The sequence below is a fragment of the Haemorhous mexicanus genome, chromosome 4 (assembly GCF_027477595.1).
Source record: "Haemorhous mexicanus isolate bHaeMex1 chromosome 4, bHaeMex1.pri, whole genome shotgun sequence".
NCBI classification, from domain to species: domain Eukaryota; kingdom Metazoa; phylum Chordata; class Aves; order Passeriformes; family Fringillidae; genus Haemorhous; species Haemorhous mexicanus.
In genome coordinates this window covers 26,326,876-26,350,915 of record NC_082344.1, presented here as the reverse complement: position 1 = coordinate 26,350,915, position 24,040 = coordinate 26,326,876, and positions in this window count along the sequence as shown.

Genomic DNA, 24,040 nt, shown 5'->3' with positions numbered 1-24,040 from the left:
ATTCTCTGGTTCTGTAGTTCTATAGGGTGTTTAGATATGTTTCTTAATATTTTGCTCTTCCAGTTAAGCATTGAGAACATAATCTTTGAAGAGAAATCCAGATTTCCTCTCTGCATTCTACAGCATCAGACTGACAAATGCTCAGGGGATTAAAAAATGTACAGCACTTAATGACTCACATATGAAGCCTGAAGACTGAGGTAGAAATCAGAGAGCCTCTTTTCTTCTCGAACATTAAACATACAAGGCTTGTATCCTTCACTTCCTCCCATAAAATACGCTGATGGATTTTACTTGTGAAGTGTCTCTGCTTTGCAGAGGTGACAAGGCAAGGGGAAGCTCAATGGAGGCTCTTTTCTTCTGTTCGGTATTGCTGTCACTGTGCAGCCACTGCAAATAAGTCACTTAAAAATTCATTCAGAAAATCACAGCTGCTGAGGGACAGAATGGCTCAGGTGAGAGGTGATAGGATACAGCTACAATTTTCTCCCTCAGCCAAAATCTATTTGAAGAGCTGTAAAGAGATTTTTAAAAAGTCAGAATACTTTGGACGTGAAGAGGACCACCTGCCATATTTGATAATAAAATAATTCAAAGAAAAAAAAGTCATCAAATGAAAGTGAAAAGGGTGAAAGGAAAAGGGTAAAATATTTTCTTAATCAAATGATAGCACAGTGTGCCTCCCAGCCTCCCAGCCAGGTTGGTTTTTTTTATTTTATTTTTTTAAACTCGTATCTTTTGAAAACAGTGCACAGTTTAACTCAATCATGTATCAACACTGAAAATCGAAAGAATCTCCCTTGACTATTTCAGGAGAAAATAAATTGGAGGAATAATATGTCAGGCAGTAGAATAGGTTTACAAGTTAAATCTATTTGGGTTCTTACAGACCTTTGAGTTGTACAAGATATTGGGTGAAATGCAGCCTATGACCTGAGAGGAGGTGCTTACGACTGGTTACATATTGCAAAAGTAGATCAACCACCAGCTGACTTATTTTCTGTTTTGTTTTTTCATAACTATTAGGAAAGCATACAAACTGACCTTTAAAGTAATTTTTTTTCTCTAAAACTTCAAAAGCAATTTTAGTTTAAAAATTAAGGGAAAAAAAGGAAAACTAATTTCAGAATCTCGAAGACTGCTTTGAAAAGGGACTGGAGTCCTTCAGTCAGCTCTATTATGCCCAAGACAAAGGCATTTGACATACCTATATTGATTTACCATACTTACATTTATTTTGCATCTAGAAAAAATTTAAGAACATGTTTCAAGCAGATAAATTGTATGTAGAAAAAAGGATTAAATAATAGCACAATATCCAGTATTCTGACTATAGGTATACTTTGAATTCAAAATCAGCAATAAGAATTTACAAGTTAAAAACACTAAGAAATTAATTAAGAACTTACAGACAGTGCAGTGGATATTGAGGGACTACTAGAGAACCCACCACTTTGAATGTTACTTTACTAGTAGTGCAATATTCAGTACAAAGGACTCTCAAGCCCCTCATTCTCCATTTCGTTCTCTAATTTTTCTTCCTCCTTACTGCAAGGATACAATACACAAACAGGCACTCATCCAAATGGCAGTGGCTGTAAAAAGGAAATACACACATATATATAATTGTTAATTAGTCCATAACTAGAACCCTTCTGTATGCTTGCATAGCTACCCTGGGGCATCATGAGTCCCCTAAAGCTATGCAGGAGGAAGGAGGTGTTTGAGGCAGATTTCACTGCTGGGGAATTCTCCAGCTGGTTCATGTTGTCACATTTTGTGTAGTTGTGTACAGCCAGGGATCTGCTTCTGAGGAAGCAGAGACATCACACTGGGGAGGCAGAGGAGCACATCAAAAGCACAATGGGGTCATCCAGAGATTCAGTGTTTGGAGGAAAGCAGAATAAAAATGACCCAGCCTGTCATTTAGATGCATGTTCAAAATGTTTTTTCCTTACCAATGTAGTATTCCATAACACCCTGTCTGCTGTTCAGTAAGTCAGATGCTGGTGAAGAAAGGAGCAGTCCCTACAGCAGAGCTTTGCTCCTGCTGAGTCTCACACAGCCTGAGCTTGGGATGTTGACACTCCCCAGGTGCAACAGCACATGCCCAGGGCAGAGTAACCCTAAATCCAGTCCTTGAGAAGTGTCAGAGGAAGAACATTTTCTATATGGTGAAATTTTTCTTACTCAAAAGAAAGAACTGTCCAATAGGTAGTTTGTTTGACTTTTTAAAACTTGGGCATTATCAGCAATATGCATTTACATTTTTACATTACATTTTTCATAGGCATCAGTAAGGCCCCCTCTTCTTCAGGCTGAACAGTTCCCTCAGCCTGTACTCATAAGAAAAATGCTCCAGCCCCTTCATCATCTTTGTCACCTTCCACCGGACCTGCTCCAGGAGCTCCATGTCTCTCTTGTCTTGAGGAGCCCAGAACCAGACACAGCATTCCAGATGTGCCTCATCAGGACTGAGTAGAGGGGGAGGATCACATCCCTACAATAAACATAATAGAAAAGCCTAATGTAAATTATAGGACACAAGTCCAAGTTTTGGATTTAAAATTTTGCAGAGATATGAAACTTAGACTCCCTCTGTAGCCATAGTGCCAATGCCAGCTGTTGATTTTTCACAGAATACATAAACCAGGGAACATGTGTGGTTCATGTAATGGACCTGCCATTTTTATGAGGTGACAATTTCTTTTTCCTTGCAGATCATTCTATCTTTCTGCAAATGCAAAGAAACAGGGACTGGCCACTGGACTACTTGGTTTTGTTATTTCTTCTTTTATAAACTAAGTCCATGTTGAATAACCAAAAAGTAACCAGATTCATTATAAGCTTAGCACAGTTAACCTTGGAAAAAAACTGTGGTCTACAGCCACCCAAACTTGCTATACTCATCAGCTTCAGATTACAGTTTTGCATAGGAATTCTACTGTAAATACTTAAATAATGCATGCAAGTGTCATGAGTAAGACTGCTGATGTATTGCAGCAACAGAGTGCTTGCTGTCTCTGTCAGCCAGCCAATCTTGATTACTATTTATCAAAAAGTTTCCGTGGAAATAAAAGGTAGTGATTCCAGTACTGCATGAGAAATTTTTGATTATTTCCAATACCTAGTCACTGTTAGCAGTGCTCAGGTTATGTATGAATATGTGAATCTGCTGCATTTGTGGAAGTCAAGGAAGACTCTTGGGACACAGTACTGCAGAAAGCTAGGGAGGATGAAGAACTTTTTACTTACAAATTTTTAAAAATCTAATCTGGAAAAGGGAGACTGTGTGCTGGTGGTGCTTTCGATTTAGGTTTATCAACCTGATATAGCCCAGGCATGTGGGATCAAAGGTTACAGAAGACTGATGTCAGAATGATCAATAATACTAAGGTGACACTAATGAGAGTATCTTCTGCAAGTATGCAGTTGGTCTTTTATGCCCATGGGTGCCCAAAACTAAAGAGGCAGTAATTAATCTCTACATTAACTAGCAATTGTTTACAACACACACAGAAGCAAAGGGGCATCTTGTCAGCAGGAAATCATTTGCTGAGAATAATGGACTGTGATGCTGGAGATCTGGCCAGCATTGCTTGGCTACTGTGCCCAGACCACACAGGGAGGCCTTTTAAAGTTTTGATCTCATTGGAGCACTCTTTTTCCCCCCAGTGTTGTGATGAAAAACCTTTTTGGCTGTTCTGGCTGTGAAGCTTGATTTGAAGTCTGACATGGATCTGAAATCATACAAAGGAAGCAGGGCCAACCTTTCTACTCCTAGGGTCACTAGGAGGCAATCAAATACCCTGGTCTTGCACCAAAAGAGAGCTGTTAAGCTGCAGGTTGAAAGCTATAGGTCGAAGGTTTTAACTCTTGCCCTGACTAACATGCTCCTGCCTTGCTAGAAAAGACATTGCAGAATTTTTAGTGCCTGTTTATGCTCCAGAAATAAAAGGCACATCAGTTTGTTTTAGAAATGTGAAATTATTTTCCGAAGGATAGGTGGGAAAAGTGCTTCTCTCTTCATGCAAGAAAGACACATTAAAAACTGTTCTCTGAACAACAACAACTCTATATTATGCACTAACAACCCTAAATTATTAGCAGAAAATTCGACACATATATTCAATTTCTAAGCATATGATCAGGTTTTAAAGATATTTAGCAATTTTAATTATATATCTTATTTTTTAAAAATGGTGCTAAGGTTCCAGGTGGTAGTAACTTGCACATAAAAATAAGTTGTTTTTACATTTAAATAATGAATGCATGGTTTTCTGATTTTAAGTATTTGTTTTTCCAATCATACAATTCATCACTAAAACTTTACTGATGTGAATTCACAGCTGACTTCTTTTCAGGCAGTAAAAAGTCTGTACTACATTAATTTAATATTTTTAACAGGGGTCTGTGGACAGAAAAAAGAATCAAAATAGGGGTATTTTTTCCCTTCTCCACACATTTTCTAATTAATTAAAAAAAAAAATACTCCACACAGGCTCAGCCAAGAATCCAGTCAAGATATTTGAAAGATGTAGGATAGACAGCCTTTTACAAAATATGCTGTTCAACTCAGTGTTTCATATATCTGCAAAGAAGAGTGGGAAGAAGTGTATCATTGGCCCTAAAGATAGAATAGCTGTACTATGAAAGGATTTATTGGACTTTCAGGAACTTTATAAAGACCTTAAATTGACTCCTTCTTTGTAACTCACAAATCCTAAAAAGCTCTCGGGAAGACTGTAAGAACCCAGAAGCCTAATGGCTTAACAGCTCCACCAACCTTCCCTTCCCACTGCAATGTTTTCCCTTTCCATGTACCCTGTCACTCCTGGCTTTGTGCTAGGCACAAATTGGGTGATCAAAGACAATCAATTTTCATATATTTAGGCATAAATAATTGGATCTATGCACAGAGTGCATGCACCAGGATTGTTTCTTAGAAAGAAGGTATCCAAATACCTGAATCCATCACCCAGGCCACATATTCAGCCTCTGATCTCCCATGATATGTTAAGTCTCATTAACAATGAATCTCAATTTCATTTACATATCTGAGTATCACTTCATTTGCCTCTCAAGAGCCTTCTCAGTGGAGCTGCATTAGCAGTCTCAGAGCACAGCCCAGCCTACTGCTAGCAAGCTGGTATTGGGTCTTTTCAACCACAACTAAAGCCACTTTCCTTTACTAAAGCTACGCATTTGACCTGGGCTTTAAAGACTCCTCAACCTGCAGCAGTCCAGCAGCACTGAGCAGTGACTTGGTTGGTCTGGAACTTTGACAGTTTCTAAAAAATTGCATCATCTTGAGTGACATTGTACTCTCACAGTAGTCAGTGCTAAAACAGTCAACAATATAAAAGCTTTATGGAAAAATGTTGTGGGCAACTCTTAAGTTCAAACATTCCTTTGAAATGTTTATAAATATTTAGGATACAAAGATAACAACCATGCAGAATTTGAACCATATGTATTTCTATGCTGCCTTTGGCAAGGACCAGTTTAAGACGAAGGCAACATTAAATACATCAAGAGTGTTTGTGTGACCATGGCAACACAAACTGAATTATAAAACAAATATGAAATTTTCACACTGTTGGACTTATTAGAAATGTCTGCCTCATTTCTGCCCAGCATTCCTCCTGACAACTCCTACATCATTCCACAGCCACAACCCAGAAGGGTGTATGGAGAGGCTGTCATTTGGGTCAATGAAGCTCAATGAAGGACAAAGACAGTGATTTTACCTGCCATCACTACCCACCAAAAACATGCTTGTTTTGTCTGAAGTTGCTGGGTACCAAAGACCTCACTGGCTCATTTGGAGATTGCAAGGTGAATGTCAAACACAAATGGCAGCCACTGAATGGGAGACAAACTCAGCACCTGTTGGGATGAGAGTGGTGGAGAACAGCATGTCAGGTCACCTCTAGCACCAGTAGCAGCATCATGAGGAATACACAGCTATCTGTAAGCACCATGGTCTGATGGATGCCAAGAAATGAAACAGAGGAAAAAACCAGCTTCATATATGAGTATGGACAAAATCAAGTATCAGATCCTAAAACATTTTGGGCAGCAGGAAAACGATGACTTTGACAACAACATGCTGCAGCTTTGTAAAGAAATTGAAAGCAGGTCTTGGATAGGATGCAGAACAGACAGGACAGATGGGACAGTGAGGTATTTGGATAACTGTCCCTGTCCTTCACACATGAGGTGTCTGAAGCAGTGTATGCTAATGAAAGCAGCCTTCATCAACAGGGTCCACTAATTGGTCCTGAAGAGTAAGGTTATGCACTCTCTGAGCAGCCTCCCTAACAGAGAAATCACTTCTGAAAATCTGAGCCCATGTGCACGTTCTGTGAGTTAGATTACCTTTACACGGTGTCTGGGGCACAGCTTAAAACACAGCTTGGGTTCATTTGGAAAAGAAAGAGCTCACATTAGAGGTGACTACCCCTGCTACAATCCTTCTCCTCAGATTTAGAGTCCATTGGCAATAATTATTAATTATTCTTACTCTGCCTTCCTCTTCATCACATCAATATGTGCCATCCTATTGCCACAAAACATGAACCTAGAAATGTCTAAAGAAGCACTGAAATTGCAGACTTAAAACAATATGCACTGTTGAGTGATATTAAGAGGGCTCCTGGCATACCAAAGAGCTACTTGTAGACTTTGGGCACTTTAAATCATGAATAAACAGAAAAGTTATATAAAACCAGTTAACCAGTTATATAAAACTAGTTAATATTAGATTAACTGGTAGTAAGATTGGGAAACTTTATCTAGATTAGCTTTGAAACTCATTTTAATTAAAATTTTTACTATTATAAAGGAAAGGAATATTCTGGAAATATCGGGGAAATTCTGGCTGTTGCCAAAAAAAGGCATTAAGGGAGGATCAAGTGATCAACTAACTACATGTAGCTGCATTTAAAAGTGGGTCATTACGCATTTTCTAAATTAAAAATTAAAAGTAACATTTTTCACAGACTGTTACATATCTTCTAGCTGAAGCTCTTACACTTTAAGTTACATATGTAATTTCATACTTCCTATTTTGTAAAAAGAAATAGCAGGTTTCCAAAAATGGCTAAACATGTAAAGACTATATTTACAGCTTGTGATGAGGTGAGAAGAAGCGACAGAGGCTTTGACAAGTTTGAAAGCAGGTAGTGTGAATAAAAAGCCCAGAATCTTCAGCTTTTCCCCCAGAGAAATGCAAAGAGCCTGTAGCTGATATGAGATGGGATATTAAATTAGCATCTCACATGTAAAATAAGAATTGTAGCTCCAGGTTACCTATAAGGTGTGACGAATAACTAATGTATGTTTGCATTCTTTGTTGAAGATGTAAGACACTGTATAAGTGCTAAGCATTACTACAAAGAGGAATTTTCAGACCTTGGTACATTCTGTTTACATAGTATAAATGACTTCATATTTCTGCTAAATAATTCTCCAGCCTTTTACCTGAGCTTGCCTCCATCCAATTCCAAAAATTGAAACCTTGGCTGTCTTAAAGGCAAGATGACAAAATTTTGCAGACTATCCATAATAATGTATTGCAAAGCAGAATAGTGCAAGAAAATATTAACCATGATCAAGGCCCTGTGTTACATTCTCTTAAAACTGATTCATTCTTGTTTAAGGCATTATAGACATAAGAAAAACAAAAAAAAGGAAGAGAAGAACTAAAATTTATTAATTTCTGTCTTTCTAAAAATCAGATTAAGGAAGTGCTGTAAAAACCTAATCCTGGTGGGTCCAGCCCTAGCCCCATCAAAGTCAACATGAAAACTCTACTGACAGCAGAGCAGAAGGTTCTCAGTCAATGCACCCTTTTTTTAGCACGATTTTACTGAAGAAAAGCATGTTATGCTAGATAACTACTGATAGGTGATTTGGAAAACAGCACAAACACTGAGGTCACAAAGGCAGATGCCGATTCTTGCTTGCCCAAGTCAGTAAAAAGGGAAGCAGATTTGTAAAGGTGCAGGAAGACCTCTAGCACTGACTGGAGATAAAAGGAGTGGAGACATTAAATTTAGATAAAGGTAATACCATATTCTAAAGAAAACAAGTTTAATTCCATCTATACAAAAATAGACTTGGCCAAGACAGTTCACTGTCTAGGAAAGAGAGGTTGCCATTACGTAGTTCTGGGAAATATCACTTGGGGAAAAAGTTCTGGTATGTTCTAACTTCTTTTCAAATAGAAGCTCTAAAATTTATTCTGTGAACAGTAGAAACAATTATTACCTACAAGAAAGGCCTTGGTTTAGGAATGAGCAGAAGTCCATAAATATCTACATATATCCTGCTGCTTCACATATTGCTTGCTTTTATTTGGACAAGCCATCCAAAAGAATTCATGAAGAATTGGTCTGAATATAACTTGCGCTGGAGGATGGCTGTATAATTTTCACACAGACCTTTTGTTCGTTTTGCTTTCCCCTGCTGACAGGATGTCCCATTTTCAGGAAGACAATCTGCTTTTCAGCTGCTGCTCTCCTTGGAGAAGGTATGGCAGGGCAGCTAGGAGGTAACACCCTCGTGTGTCTCCAGCTGTCCGCAGGAATTGCAGCGTATGCTGGGCCACAAAAGGGAGAGGGAGGATCACGGCTGAATTTCTGGCTTCCTTCTGTCTAATTGTGTTCTAATGATCTGACTGCTGGTTATCTTGCCCATCAACTGCCCTATGCAGCAAAACAGGCCCCATGAATCAGGCACATCATCTCAGCAGGGCAGGGCTATTTATAGAACTGAAATACCTAATTTAATAATACTTCAGGCCAGATTCTCAGCTGATGTGAGCATGCACAGTCTCGCTGAAGTCAGTGGGTCTGTTCCAACCAGCTTCAGGCAAGGAGCTGGCTATCTGCTCATAAGGATTGTAGAAAAGAGCCTTTATTTATGCACTGTGCAAGGGCAGGAAAATCCCATACTCCCACTGGGCTGTCTCACTTCATGCCAGTTTCTTGGAGCTCTGAGCTAATTTGAGGAAACACAATTAGAGAGAGTGTCATAGCTGCTAAAGGGTCTGTAATTCATCACCTGCAAAACAAGGGTAGTCAACACTGAAAAATACATGAGCTTTTTGAGCCACTGGAGCAGTAGATCACAGCAGCATATATTCCAGTTCTCTTCCCTTCCTTGCAGGTTAGCAAAACCAGGCTGTGAGCAGAACTCTTTCCCTGCAGAGACTGCCTCCTTTCTTCACCCTTTGCACAACAGCATAGTTTTTCCAGCAATCTTCCTGACACTTTTTTAGAGCATTTTAACATCAAGGTCAGTACCCTGGAAAGTGACACATGGGTGTTTAAAATCTTTGTGCAGTGGATACATTGGACTAGGATCTCCATCTCCCTGATTTGACAATCCCTAATTCCAGTCTCAGTTCAGAAGCCCAAGTCAATCAAGGCAGCCGGCACACTTGGGCCCTTCCTGCTAGAATGAGCTCCGCAGGGACTAGAGCAATGCCCGGTGTCTGAGCTCTGACTTGTTTGCAAGCACCCTTGACGCTGTGACTCAGAGTCTGGTCAGGATTGCTGAGACAATGCTGAGAAGCAAATTCAGGCACCTGAGGGACTTCAAAGTGCAAAAACGAGTCTCTCCTCAGATGCTCAAATGTTCCAGATACCAAATGAGTAAAGAGACCTAAGGACAGCCATTAAGATACAGGTCTCAAAAAAATCCATTTTTGCAATTTTTTAACAATGGAAATTATCAGTAGTTTAGGCCTGAATCATTACATGTTTAGATCCCCAGCTCTGGAAATTTTTCTCAGCCTAGATTTGATTTACATGTTGTGTTATACTCCACTAAAAACTTCCAGGTAGTTTTAACTTGGTTTTTCAGTTTGGTTGGTTGGTTGGTTTTTGGTTTTGTGGGTTTCTTTTTTTTTTTTTTTTTTTTTTTGTTGTTGTTGTTGCTGCTAAGCTGTGTGGCAGAAAGAAAATTCATGAAAATAATTTCTGAACAAGTCCTTCAAAATAAGATAATGCCACATCAGCTACAGCTGTTATAAGACAGAGACTTTGTGGAGAAGTTATTAGATGAGAAGAAGCACACCTGTGACATAAGAGAATTTTTGGGGGTTTTTTGCTTATTTGTTTTTAACAATATTTGTCTTTCATACTTGAAAATAAGGAGGTTATTCTGTCAACATTTCAGGTGCGTATTTAAAGCAGGGGTTGCATTTTTAAGTGCAAGAATGAGTGGAAACCAAGGAGAAAGTGGGTTGCAAGAAATACTATGCACTCTAATGCCAACTACTTGGACTTACTGAAGTACACAGCAGGCTGTACTGTCAATTAATGGGATCAATGGCATGGTGTGCCCTGGGCCATGGCACATCTGGCAGATGTTCTGAGGACAATCTGATTCTCCTTCAGCATTGTTTGTGGCTCTACACATCTGTTTGTGAAAGCTTAAGGCTCAGTTCATAACATCATTAAACGCAAAAATATCTTCTCACACACAGCGGCCACAAAACACAGTGAGAGAAAGCTTAGGAAATAACCCATGAGAAGAGCTGAAAGCAGAAAACCTCCTAAATCAGCAACAGTCTTCCTGCCCAAGTTCCCCCAGTTCCCCCAAGTCCTGGTGAGGTGGAGGTGAGAATTTGCAGAGAAGATAAAGAGGTGTCACAGTCCTTGATGACCGCAGAAACAATGACTTTCTCAGATTGGATATACGTGACAGCTGATGTGGTGATGGGAAAAATATATCCTGCTTTAAGAAATGTGCTTTGTATAGTTGGTGAATGTGAGGTAGCAATTATAAACACTGAGGGATTTTTTTCCTTCTGGAGGGATTTTTTTCCTTCTTTCCTTCTTGAAGAGCTTTTCAGAGAAAGCTCTCACCGCTAAGTTAAACCCTGCTATGTTAATATTTTCACCTTTAGATTCAATTGACCTGACTCTGCTTGAGATAATAGATGTGAGAGCCAGTAGAAACAGCACCTGGATCAATGTGGTAGGAAAGCTGAACCAGGTAGCCAATGTCAGACGTTAGATGAAATGAGGTACACTCAGAAATATTTTTAGCACCTCTTTCGAACCACAGTTTAGCTGATGTTTGAAGTAAAGCTAGTGGCACCTCTGACATAAGGATGTATCCATGTTGATGAAGCTGCATCTATTTTTGCCAACATTAGTAGCAAAACATGAAAGTTTTACAGGTTGTAAAGGTGGTTTTGATTTAACACAGGTTTTTCTCTAGTACTGAGAAAGGTGTTAAAACAGACTTAAGCACTCTCATTTTTAAAGTAGCTATTTTGTATTAAGCAGTCCTGTTTAAATGAAAGTCATAAATTGTGCATGTGCTCCTGCTGGCTATTAGCTTCTAGTTAGTAGATTCTGAATTACCTTCCCAGAGTGAAATGCTTATGTGAGTCACAGTTCATAATATTGCTTATTCAGCTACGCCTCTGTCATTTGAGCTAATTGAGTTAAGTAATAGTGTCACAGGATTTTCATACAGAGTTTCTGCTCTGGCTGTAGTTACTTGCTGTCAATTATCAACTCACACTAATCACTATTACTGTCAAAACTGACATTAGTGTATGGCAGTATTTATCTCACTCCAAAAGGTTCATTTACATGTGGTATCTATTCTCTGCATCCATACCTTATTGCCTTTTTCTGAAGTGCTCCCACCTACCCTCCCCCATTTCTATTTCAGTTATTAGCCACAGCCCTCTTTCATGATTGTTTTTTAATTTACAGTATTAACTCCATTATTTCTATCACTGGTCAACAAATGTGGGTTCCCTAGCAGCCTGCTTTCCTCTCCTCCTCCTAATCAGTCATTACCACAACAGGCTTCTTGTTACTCTGAAAGCCTGCTCTGCACATTTTTCCAAGGAAGGTACTGGAGAGTCTAAAAAGCCCCTCAGCAGAGGAGAACTGATCTGCTGAAGTCCAAAGGATCACCATCACTGGAAATGGGGGAAAGGAATGGCTGATTGTGGCTTTATCTTACACCACTCTGCTGAAGCTTTCAAATTTACTTGCAGCTGCTATTGCTGATACAATATTGGAGAAGAATTTACAGCAGCAGTATATTGATGCTATAAATGAGATCAAACAGTATTACTGTTACTAATGAAGCTTAATAAGAAAGAAGAGATTAAAAAAAATCTTTCAAATCCATATAGTGTTTCTACAGTTTGCTTATTCTCTTGCTTTCTATATCTCTCTTCAATATTCCATTTCTCTTGTGAGTCTTTGTTATGACTTTGATACACTTAGCTATCTGGCTTTCTTCTAGGCCTTGTTTATAGATTACTTTTTCTCATGCTATATGGACAATACCTTCCTTGTTCTTTATTCTATCCACATCTTTTTTTCTGCTCCTGCCTTGCTGCATGTCTCTCCAAAATTCTGTGACACTTGCTGCCTTCTAGTGACTGCTTTATCTGTTCGTCTTCCTTTTCATTTCTATTCCCAATGTTCATTCTACTCCTTTCTCTCTTTGTGTCCTTCCTTATACAAGGCCTTTCTGTATTTCATTTGGACTGCTTATTTCAGAATACAGTCCCTAAACATAAGTATAATAATGATAACTTAAACTCCCCCATCTACACAATTTCCTATTGAGCAAGAATTTGTCTGGCTGAATTTAGAGAATACAATTACTTAGCTTTATTATGTAAAAATACAATCTGAAAAAAAATAATAATTACATAAAGATGAATATTGGGGTGTCCCCTGGACCACCATTTTCTTCCATCAGAGATGCAATGCATGCTATCACAGCTCTCTCCTGAACATCTCATTTTCATTTTGCTGCAGACCATGCCCTAAATCACTACAGTTCATGTTTTTAAACCTGGCTTGCAGCCTTCACTCCAGCACACCTTTGCAGAAGACAGTATCTTTCCCTCCAGTCTTCCCAGTGGCCTTGGGAGTAGCTACTGGCAGCTGAGCCATCTGCAGTGCACAAGAATGGTCTGCTGCTGATAGGATGTACGTGCAGAAACTTTGAGGCCTGACCTGTGTGCTGGCACCTGGCTGAACCCATCCTCCTCAGAGCCCCTGCCTGCAGGGCAGGGCAGCGCCCAAGAGCTTTTTCTCCTCCCTGCAGCAGCTGGGTAGCAGCACAAGCAGCTACGGCAGTCACAAAGCACTGCAATCCTCCTTCCTGCCTGGGACTTTCAGAAACAGGTACAGCTGAGGTATGCACAAAATGTTTCACAGTGTACTGTGAAGTTGGAAAGGCAAGCCTGCAGTCAGTCGTGTCCTGCCTGTACTGAAAGCAACTGCCTGGAAAACTCACTGCCCTCCCAGCAGTGTTTCTGATTTATCTCTGTACCTCAAGAATTCACCAGCACCCCAAGCCCATGCTGCTCCAACAAAGAACCCCCTTGCCCTTACACAGCTTCTGCCAGACAGCCTGACAGCATACGTCTGAACTTTTCCCTACAATAAAGAAAATGCTGCCTACTCGAGCACTGCATCAAGCATTTGGCTGTGTGGGTTCCTCCTTAGTGCAACTCCTCCCAGGTTCTTCACAGGGAATAGCTAAAACCAGCATTTTTGTTTCCTGCCTACTGCTTGGTCTTTGGAATTCTTTTGTAGTTTTGCAAGCAGTCAGTTTGTAAGAAACACCATTGAGAGACCCTGCATGAGTTCTCTCTGAGTATTGTGATTTAGAAAGCCTAGACAGAGCTGAAGGACCCAGTGATAAACCATACAATCCTGGAGACCAGACAGGGTCACTCTGGACTTTCCCACTAATCATCACTGAAAGGGGCAAACAACTTCCCTTTGATATACTGAGATGCAAGAGTTTTGTGCCAGTTTTCCCCTAATAAAGAAGAGACATTAAACATACCAATAATTCTGTCTCCCACAGTGAGCCTTATGTACCCAGCATAGCTGAGGGAAAAGGAGAGGAAATAACCTGCAACACAGATGGAACAAAGGCTCTGGAGATTTAGTGCGCAGCTTCCAATGTGAAGTGTCCTTTAGCAGTAAACCTGACTTAAAATATCCTGGGGTTTATCACCTTTGCAGCTTGATTCTGCTTCTATACCTCACCTAGACTGCCTCCTCCACATAGAATTAAAGCAACTTTTAAGGGCATGGACTGAAATAATCCAGGTTGAAAAGCTCCTTTGGATGGGGAAAGTAGTAGGGTGGAGAAGACAACATAATTTGATGCAAAAAATTTAATTCTTGTCATTGTTCATCTAGTACAAAATACTTTTGGGGGGGTTACAAATCACGATTATTTTAGAAAATGCTTTGTTATTATTTATGGATTCTGTAGATTAAAGATTGTTGCTGAGACTTGCATGCTGTGATGAGAGGCTTTTGAAAATGACTTGAGAGCAGCAAAACTCCAGTAAACAGAAACTAGTTTCCAAATATGCACAGACTGAAAAAGAAGAAAGGAGGCAAGGCATTAAACATCACAGGAAAAAATGGTGCAGGTTTTAGATTTGGAATTCCACAATATCATAAATTTCTTCACACTGCAGGAAAAGTCATTGTCCTGAGGAAAATAGCCACAGTGGGTGACAACTCACTTGTAGCCAAGAGTGGGGTGACACATCCTAAACATGCAAACTATGATGGATTTCTCCAAAATAACAGTAGCAAAGTAACAGGTTTCTGGATGACCGTAGAGCCCCAAAGGTTACCTGTGAAATGACACAAGACACTGGGGGAATGAGGACTTCTTCCCATGGAAAAGGGCCACCATTTGTGATCACTTGCATGTGGTGAAAGTGGGGTGCAATAGCCTAAATGAGAATATTTGGAAGAAGTTCTTTGAAAAAAAAAAAAAAAGGTGCTGTATACTAGAATCTTCGCTGCCCATAGGACCTCAAAAACTATGTCTGAGCTGACACTCAGACCCTGGGGAAAGGAGTTCCTTTTCCCATGGAAAATGGCCTCCATTTGCAGTCACTTGCACTAGACCAAAGTGGGGTTCTGACCTGAAAATTTACAAACTTTGCAGGATTTCTCCCAAACCAAAACGGCCAGCAGGTTGGACTCTTTTCTGCCTTTTGAGCCCCAAATCCCTGCTTTGATCTGACCCTGAGAAATTGGGAGAATGAGGTTTTTTCCCATGAAAAATACCCACTCTTCCCATTCTCTTGCATGGTGCTGTAAATGCCACACTGACTGCAATTTTGCATTTTTGTCAATTTTTTTGGGAAGGCCTGGAATTTCTATTGCTTTCTCTTTCACCTTGTCTTTAAGTAGCTTTTGATTTTGCAGCGTGTCTTCCTGTTTTCTGTCCCTGTAAAGGTTTAGAGATTGTACCTCAAATCTCTAGCTCCTTATTGGAAGAAAACTACTTTCAGAAGTTTGAAATGTGTATGAGCTATTTAGTGAGCAATAAATATTTAGCATATTTATTTTATGTATAAATATTTAGGAATACTTAGCTCCAAATCATTCTCTCTGCAACAAGAGGTCTAAAGGGCAAGTGATTTTTCAGTGTATTACAAAACAGTTTCATATATATTTAATGGATTTTGCTAACTTGACCAGATGTCAGATTAAGAGGACCAGTGACACAAAAGTGTTGCAGCTGTTAAAGAATTTAGGTGCTTTTTAGACAATTTGAATGTGGAGAATTGGGCAATGTAGATGATTTTTTTTTTTTTTTGCTTTTCATTCCCTTTTCCTTCACTGCACCTTTACCACAACTTCATATGGCATTGGAAGGTTTCCTTATTATTTCCTTCGTTTCTTGGCAGTTATTGAACCTTGACTTACTCAAAATGTCTCTTGTGGAAGCAAGGAGAAGAAAAGGGCCTGCTGGAGATATTATGAAGAGGCAGGCTCACAGGCTAGGCACAGGAGAAATAGCAGTTTGCTGCTAAGATTTAGGCTGCAGCAGCCTGAAGGGAGGCTGAGCTGAGAGAAAAAGTGAGAGCAGGCACCAACGTAAATTCTGAGCAAGGCAGTGAGTGACAGATGGCAGTGTCAGCCTTGCCCCAAGGAACAGGAACAAATATTGCCATGAGACTTCCCAGGGACTCGTGGCAGCCACAGCTATGCCTGAGCCTGATGGAAGGGGAGTCTTATCAAGACTGCTATCTATTTTGTTTTTCCAGGGTGACCTCCACAGCACTGATGGTTGCAGCCTAGGCTTGAAACCAGAGTTCTGATACCAAGACATGTATAGTTACATGACATACCATAAAATAAGGTAATTTGTAAGTCTATAATACAAAAGAGGATTATGAATCACTATACTTCAACAGGAAATTCATGGATATACCTCCCTGACATATCAATTTGGAGCCCATGCCTCTGGATGACTTTTCTCTCCCTTTTTTTTTCCTCCAAGCATGGATGTCCTTTTGAGGAAGCCATAATAAAACTAATTTCTACCATCACCAAGGGCACTGCAGATGAAAAATGAGAATACAAGTTGAAATGAACATAAATATTAGATGCTAAAATACATCACTGTTCAGAATGCAGTAGGGACTGAGCACTGAGCAGTCCTCCATATATTCTGTCGCTTGTGACATAGTCATTTCTGTTTCTTTCAGGAAGATAAATAGGTCATAGAGTTCAACTATACAATCAATTAACATGTGTAGGGTATAGGAGAGAGTAGCATCTTCCTATATCAATCTTTATGTAAACAAATAAAGCCTAAGAACTTTCAAATGCCAAATGAACACCAGAATCAGAGATTAGACAAAAAATCAACAAAATTCTGTTACCAAAAAAAGGGAAAGAAAATTAAAGATCAAATTTAAAAGCTTGATTTTCATGATTCAATGTCTAGAGCATGAAGTGGAGCCTTGTCAAGTTGTTATTTATTACCTGTGAGACTGGAGAGTCTTACAATCGCACTCAAAGTGAAATGATGTCTATCAGGATTTTGTTGCTTTGGACCTAAAAATAAGGCCTATCCTTCATATTAATTTCAGTAAACATTTAAGTCTGGCTATGACACATGTATGGGATTGAGTTCCAAAAAGCCAATTAAAAAAAATATTGACCTATGATGTATATTTTTTGCCAAGTAAAATGTACATTAATTATGTGAAAGCTTTTAGTCTATCTTACCGAACTACCTGTTACAAGTATTCATTGTCTTTTCACAATGTGATTTGGAAAAAACAATTAAAAGCTTAAAAAGAACATCCAAAGTTACAATTTGACTCATAAATGAATCATATTAATTTCTTATCTAAATTAATTTTAATATTTCTATAGTATAGCAGCATATACAAGAGATTGGAAGAAAGTAAGTTTGGAATAAGGATACTTATAGCAAAAATTTCCCATCCCATGTCCTATTTCCATACTCACTGTAGTATGAAGAATATTAATGTACTTTTATTTTAATTTGTTTAGGTATAATTACTCTGGGACATATTGTCATGTAGGAGAAAATACAAAGATAAACATGTTTAGGATCAAGAAGAGAGAATTTGCAGTATTATTTTCTTTGTGATTTATTTCACTGTCAGTGGGAACTTTTCTAGAAAAGGAAAGGGAGCTGAAGATCTGTGCCAGTAACCTCAGATTATCCTAAGAAAAAAAATATAGCATGCAGATAGGTGGTCATGAAATTCAACAAGGCCAGAGATGGGTCTGCCTTAGGGCAGGTTTTTTGGATATGTCTGGATTCGGAAGCAGGATGAGTGCCAAGGTCCTTAGGTCCGTGGTTTCTGTCTGAAACCTCTGGTAATACATACATGTAAGGAATCTAGTTGTTTGCATGAGGCAACTAAGCTCTGCCACTCTTTCCTGTGCTGGATAGCACTTCTCATATTTTGGAAGTAGAGAAGATTATCAGAGTAAAGAGAATTGCTTAGGAATGAGACTCACAGTAATGAAAAAATAAGAAAAGTCCAGAAGATGCTCATAATTACAGTTTTTAATGAGATTGCATGACACAATCCCATTAAATAGGTGGATAGGAGGTGAAATAGGAGCTCACAAGCCTTCAGGTGAAAATAGAAGCTCACAAGCCTTCAGCCAAACTTTGCTCTGCTGCCCTGTGCACCTTTGCTTGTGTAGATGACAGCAGCCTCAGACTCCGTCAGTATAGCAGGCTCTGCCAGCTCCAAAGTTCTTTAAAAATTAAAAGCATATTCAACCAAAAATTGAGCAGGTTTTTTTTTTAACCTCTTTAGTTTGTAAAATCTTTGCTGAACCAAACAATCTAACCCTACTCTCCAGGAAGAATGAGACCCAGCTGGAAAAAGGTGTCTGGGACGGTCCGGATGAGACCACTTTTATACAAAGTAACAGTGTTAAAAGTAGGGATAAATTAGGCTAAAAGCAAAATGTGATAATGGACAATGATAAATTATGTGAGAAAATATAACTACAAATATGCATAAATTTAGACAAATAGAATAAACAAACCTTAAACTCCTGATATCTAGCTCAAAACTTCATTGAATCAATTCATGGATATTATGTGAACCTGATATTTCAGTTTTTAAACCTGTTCCCAGCTGTAACAAGTTGAATGGAAGAGTTTTTTGTGGGTTTTTTTAACATTATTACATCACAAGAGTTAAATGGAAAGATGACTTGAGAAGAATTCAATTAAATTAAAGAGTATCCTTAAATTGTATTTGCATGGAGGAAATACATTTTACCATAACAAGTTGTTTTCCCTACAAGTTTAGCAAGAAGTTTGTGGAAACATATGCTACAGAAATGACAAATGTCAAAAACCCTTCACTACTGCTGTTGGTTTATAAACAAAAACCAGCCAGCCCACTTAAAATAAAGGAGTATTTAGAATTCATCATTCATTGCAGACCCTTATCAACCCAGGTGACTGATAGCTGAGGTTATCTCTAACTGTGTCCATTACTTGTAACATGATAGTGAAAGATCTTGCTCTTTAAATAATCTAATAAGTGGCAATTTAAATGGGGCTGGTGTGTGGAAAGAGCTCCAGGCAGAGTAATGGTGGTCTCTTTGTGGTTACAGGTAAGGAAGAAATGTGTGTTCATACCTCTGAATCCCAAGCCCAAGCTGCAGTTTCTGAGCTGCAAACCAGACAGGGTTGCAGGACTATGTAGGGAAGATTTTGAGTTCTGCCACCCTTTTCCTCAGTGCCCCCACTGAGCCCCACTGGCCTCACCAGGTGACAGCATTTCTCAGGAGGCTGCAGACACAAATTGACACTGGGACACCCCAGCAGCTGGTTCTTGACAGAAACACAGCAGCACATCACAACTGCTTCACCTTGCTTCAATAATAAAAGTGCTATCTATGCTTGCTTCACCCCTCCCTGATACTGCAATAACATGAGGAATTTAGGATTCCTGCTCTACATCCATGGATGTTTTTCAGCTCACATTGTCATAGCAGGGACTCAGCAGTGAGGAAGGCTGTTTGCATAAATGATAATAACAATAAAATCTAGGTCAAGCTGTACTGCAGATTTTATTTATATATTGCAGGTCCCTCTCACTCAAAGACTGCCAGAGGTCTAGAGTTGTGACTAAGATGACGAAGGGAGTGCAAAGGAAGGTCAGTAGCAACCACCATATCTCTGTAAAAACCAAACAACCAAGAACCCAAAACTATGGTTGAGATATGATCTGCGTGAGAGCAGATATCATGAGAGTTGTAACTGAATTATAATTGCAGGGAGGAGAAGAGAGAGAGGTCCTCAGGACAGGGGCAAAGTGCATCCAACACAAATAATGGAACACAAGTTTTCCCCTTGGTGCTGCCCACATACTATTCACACAGTCTTCCCTCCAAGCACCTCAACCTTATCAAGCAAATATTTCTCAGTATTGAGGGAAAAGCGGCTCTAGATAAGAGGCACCTGAATTTTTGAAGACCAGCCTTTGGACTACATTTTCAGATCATTCAATCCCTGTAAGAGCAATGAAATGTTGAGATTACATAGGATGCCTTTGAGGTCTAAGCTATGAAAAAGCCCACAGCAAGCTGGCATCTGGGAAAAATTATATCCTGGTAACCCAAACAGAAAGATACACAGGCAATACACATATTTTTACAGTTCTCATTCAAACCTTTGGCTATCAAGACCTCTCAGTTTTGAATAGCTAAGTTTTTTACCAAAACTATAACAAAGACTGAAAAATAACTATTCTGCTGCGTGTGTAGACATGCACATTTTACTGAACAGATGCCTGTAGCTTCTTAAGCAGATAATATTCATTGAATTACAATCGTTGGGTTTTAAAGTAATTTGTGTGCATACCTAAATGGTGTGAGGAATAGAAGAACAGAGCATAACACATTCCTCATTGCCTACGTGTCAGTGTGACAATGTCACTCATTCACATACTCACTAATTGGTTCACATATTCCTAAGTTAATTCCTTAGACTTTTTAGAGAAGAAAATGCATATACAATTAAAATTTTAATCTTTGTGTTTATTTAGGATATTCACCTACCATATATTACAAAGCTTGATTATTTCAATTGAAAAAAAGAAAATAAAAAGACTGCATTTACCATCTGCCCCTAAAATAATCACCATTGTTCTACTTATGAGACTCTGAGACTCACAGGGTAGCAACAAGAGAAGGGAAATAAATTTATTATTATATTCAGGATCACACCAAGAAAAAAAAGTTCTTTAGCAGAAAGTAATTTGGCTGCCTTTTTAAACCTCCACTCAAATTTTCTTCACAGGAGCATCCCAAAAAATGTACAGATTCACTATATTTCAGAAACCAACTGGCTTTCTAACCAAACCCATCGGCCAAGGCAAACACACACACACATTATTATTTACAATCCAGTATTCCTGAAAGCATCAATCTTGATGAGTCCTTCACTCTGCTCTTTGTATCTTGGTAGTAACAGTTCATCAACAGAAGAGTGACCAATATAAATAAATCAAGGCAGAAAATAAATGACCCTAAAAAGGCACTCTGCCCTCTTCATCTTGAATCTGTGAGAGCTGAGTGATGGAGAGCTGGACACAATAAAAGATTTAGCACTGCAAAGAAGGGCTACAAGGAGCTCCAGCCTCTCAGTCTGAAGCTGCAATTCAAAAGCAGGCACCAGTTATCACTTCACCCTGAAGGGACCTTTTCTCCCCGTAACTGAGAATCCCCCAAGGCTCACACCTCTACAGGTACATCTGTTGCTGCTGCTCTCCTCAAACACAGCAGTGAACCCTGCTCAGTCCTTCATTACCAAAGCTCGGAAACAAAACTGTTTTGGTGATATCCTTTAGGCTCTGGATGCAAGCTGAGCAAAGAGGCCTTTTTACAACGCTGGGTGAAGCTCCAAACCAATGGAGTACTCACCCATCACTGATGAGGTCTTCCCTCCTCCCCTCCATAGCCGATCTCCCTGTTGGCAGTGCAGCTGCTTTTGGTTCAACTCTAAGTTGCCCTGCCCTTCCCACACCTCGTTCGGGAAGCTGAGGCACTCAGCGTATGATTTCTTCCTCAGAGGCCAGAACCTGAAAAGTTAAATGTTGAAGTTGAGGAGCCTTTTTTTTTTTTTTTTTCCCCTTAAAACAAAATCCCACAATGGATGCAATTCCCAAACTCCTAATAGAATATTTTATCAATATCTTCTTTTAATACACCTTCTTTTATCTCTTTTATTTCAAGCCTATTTTTTTGCTGAAAACTTTTGGAATTATTTCTTTTTAGGGAGAAAGATACTTAAAATACTTTTTTTTAATAGCAACATTATTTTTCAAGTATTTTCTGCTCACCTGCCTCCAGTTCTAAGTGCAATTCTGAGCAAAAAATGGAAGGACAAAGATGGGATCCATTCTTACTTCAATTCAGGTAATCAATCATTTTAGCACAGTTAAACAGTAAAAATGTGAAGAGGGATAAAGGCACCACAGAAAAAAGGTGCACATCCGAATCTTATTCCCAGTCCTTCCATGTCTCATATTTCAGAATTTGTGCATGGTTGCAGCACACAGAAATCATTTGCACTGGTAGCCCCTTCTCTGACCACAGCAGTCACAGAACTAGCAGTGCCATTGACAGGACAGGAGAGACACTTGGCCAAAGACTGGACCGAAGCTGAAAAGTGAACTTGTGCTCTTGGCAGAGCAAGGTGTGATTTCCCAGAGGACAAGTACTGCAGCATCACAAATACAACAGTTTCATGAGGGATTCTCAAACTCAGGAAAAAAATTAATGGCAGAATGAAAAATATTGAAAAAAAGATTGAAATTACATCTGTGGTAAAAGAGGATTAATTTTGAATTCATTGCACGACAATGGATGGAGCCCTGTTACCCAGCCTGTTTTGAGGCAAAACCAGCACGATTTTACCTGCTGCTCTAAGCTCTATCCTCTCACAGGAGTCACATGGCTTTGCTTGTCCTTCAGGCAGAAAACAGTCTGCATACTGTTCAAAGATCAGACGCTGCTGAAACTTGATGAATTAATGGTTTAATTCTGCCAAGCTACCCTTGAAGAGACTTTCATTTCATGGAGTAATTTAAAAGGGGTTTGCTCTTTTTGAAATATTTTGTTTGGTTAAGAAAAAAGCACTTTCACACATCCTTTGCAGTACCAGGACACTGCAACTTAGCAACTTCTCTAGTGGGTCTTTACCCTCTGCCTAGAAATAATACAGCTATCAAACTTTAATGCTTTTATTTTGTGTTGAATTTTTGGCCTTCTCTGAGCACTGTTGTATGCTGTAATAACATATTTTGAACTAAGCATTCCCCAAGTTCATTATGGACATGAACACAGTGTTGTCTCCCATTTTCCTTAGAGCAAACTAAAATATTTAAAATTAATTCCAATTTCAAATATTTGCTTTTTATTCTTTAAGGGAAAATAAAACAAATTGATTTGTTTTGGGTTGCAATATATGTCTGAATCATGGTGTCACATTTTAACTTGAGGGAATGGCATGAAGCTGTGTCAGAGTAGGTTTAGTGTGGATATTAGGAAAAGGTTTTTTACTCATGAGGTTTTTGGGCACTGGCACAGGCTCCCCAAGGCAGTGGTCACAGCACCAAGCCCGGCAGAGTTCAAGAAGAATTTGGACAATGCTCTCAGGCACATGGTTCTTGGGGTGTCCTGTGCAGGGTCAGGAGTTGGACTCGATGATCCTCATGGATGATCCAGCTGAGGATATTCTATGATTCTATGACAACCCCAGGTGGCAATTAAGTTCACCCCCTCCCTCCACAGTGGGACTGGGGAGAGAAACAGAAAAGTCACCCTGAGAAGACTCTTAGGTTGAGACAAAGACAGCTTAGCAGAAAAAGCAAAGGCCATGCACATAAGCAAGGCAGAACAAAGAATTCCCTCAGCACATCTCACGGGCAGGCAGGTGCTCAGCCATGCTGGGAAAGCAGGGCTTCATCACATGGAAAGACAAACACCATCACTCCAGTCAACTTTCATGTAAAGGAGACTCATTAAAATGCCCAGGCACATTTAACTTGAAAAGTAGTGCTCCAAACCTTTCTGAAAATGCACTTTATTTATGTCACTGCTCTTCTTCACTGAAAGGTAAATGAGCATATAAATAGTGAAATTCTTAAAGGAAATGAAACCAAAACATGGTCTAGAGCATGGCCTTTTAGAATAGAGGTAATCTGCAGCCTGCAAAGCCATACAGGCTGCCTGCAAAACTGCTGTTCAGAGGTTCTGGTGCTCCTGGACACTGATGTCACAATAGTTGCGAACCACAGCACGGTGTCCCTCTTGGAACCTGCCCTTTTTCAAGCAACTTTTAGCAGCTGAGTAGGAACTGAGAACAGTGGGAAATGGATTTGTAGAGAGTTCTCAGGGCCTGACAGAAGGCTCACACAGTATGTATCTGTATGCAAACTCTGAGATAAGAAATACTGTCTTAGAAACGCTATAGAATAGGACAGATATTGCTGAGAGAGAAACGGAGCCAGAAAAAAAATTTAAAGGATGGCTTTGCAAATAAGACTAGATACTTTGGAGAAATAGAACTATGAAAGATGCATTGTAGTAGGACCCATGAGGGGTAATTTTAGGTGATTGTCTCTGAGATATTTACAGAATGGTGCAGTAAAAAGCTGATAAGCTAAGAAATAGTGTATTGTAATTAAGAAATA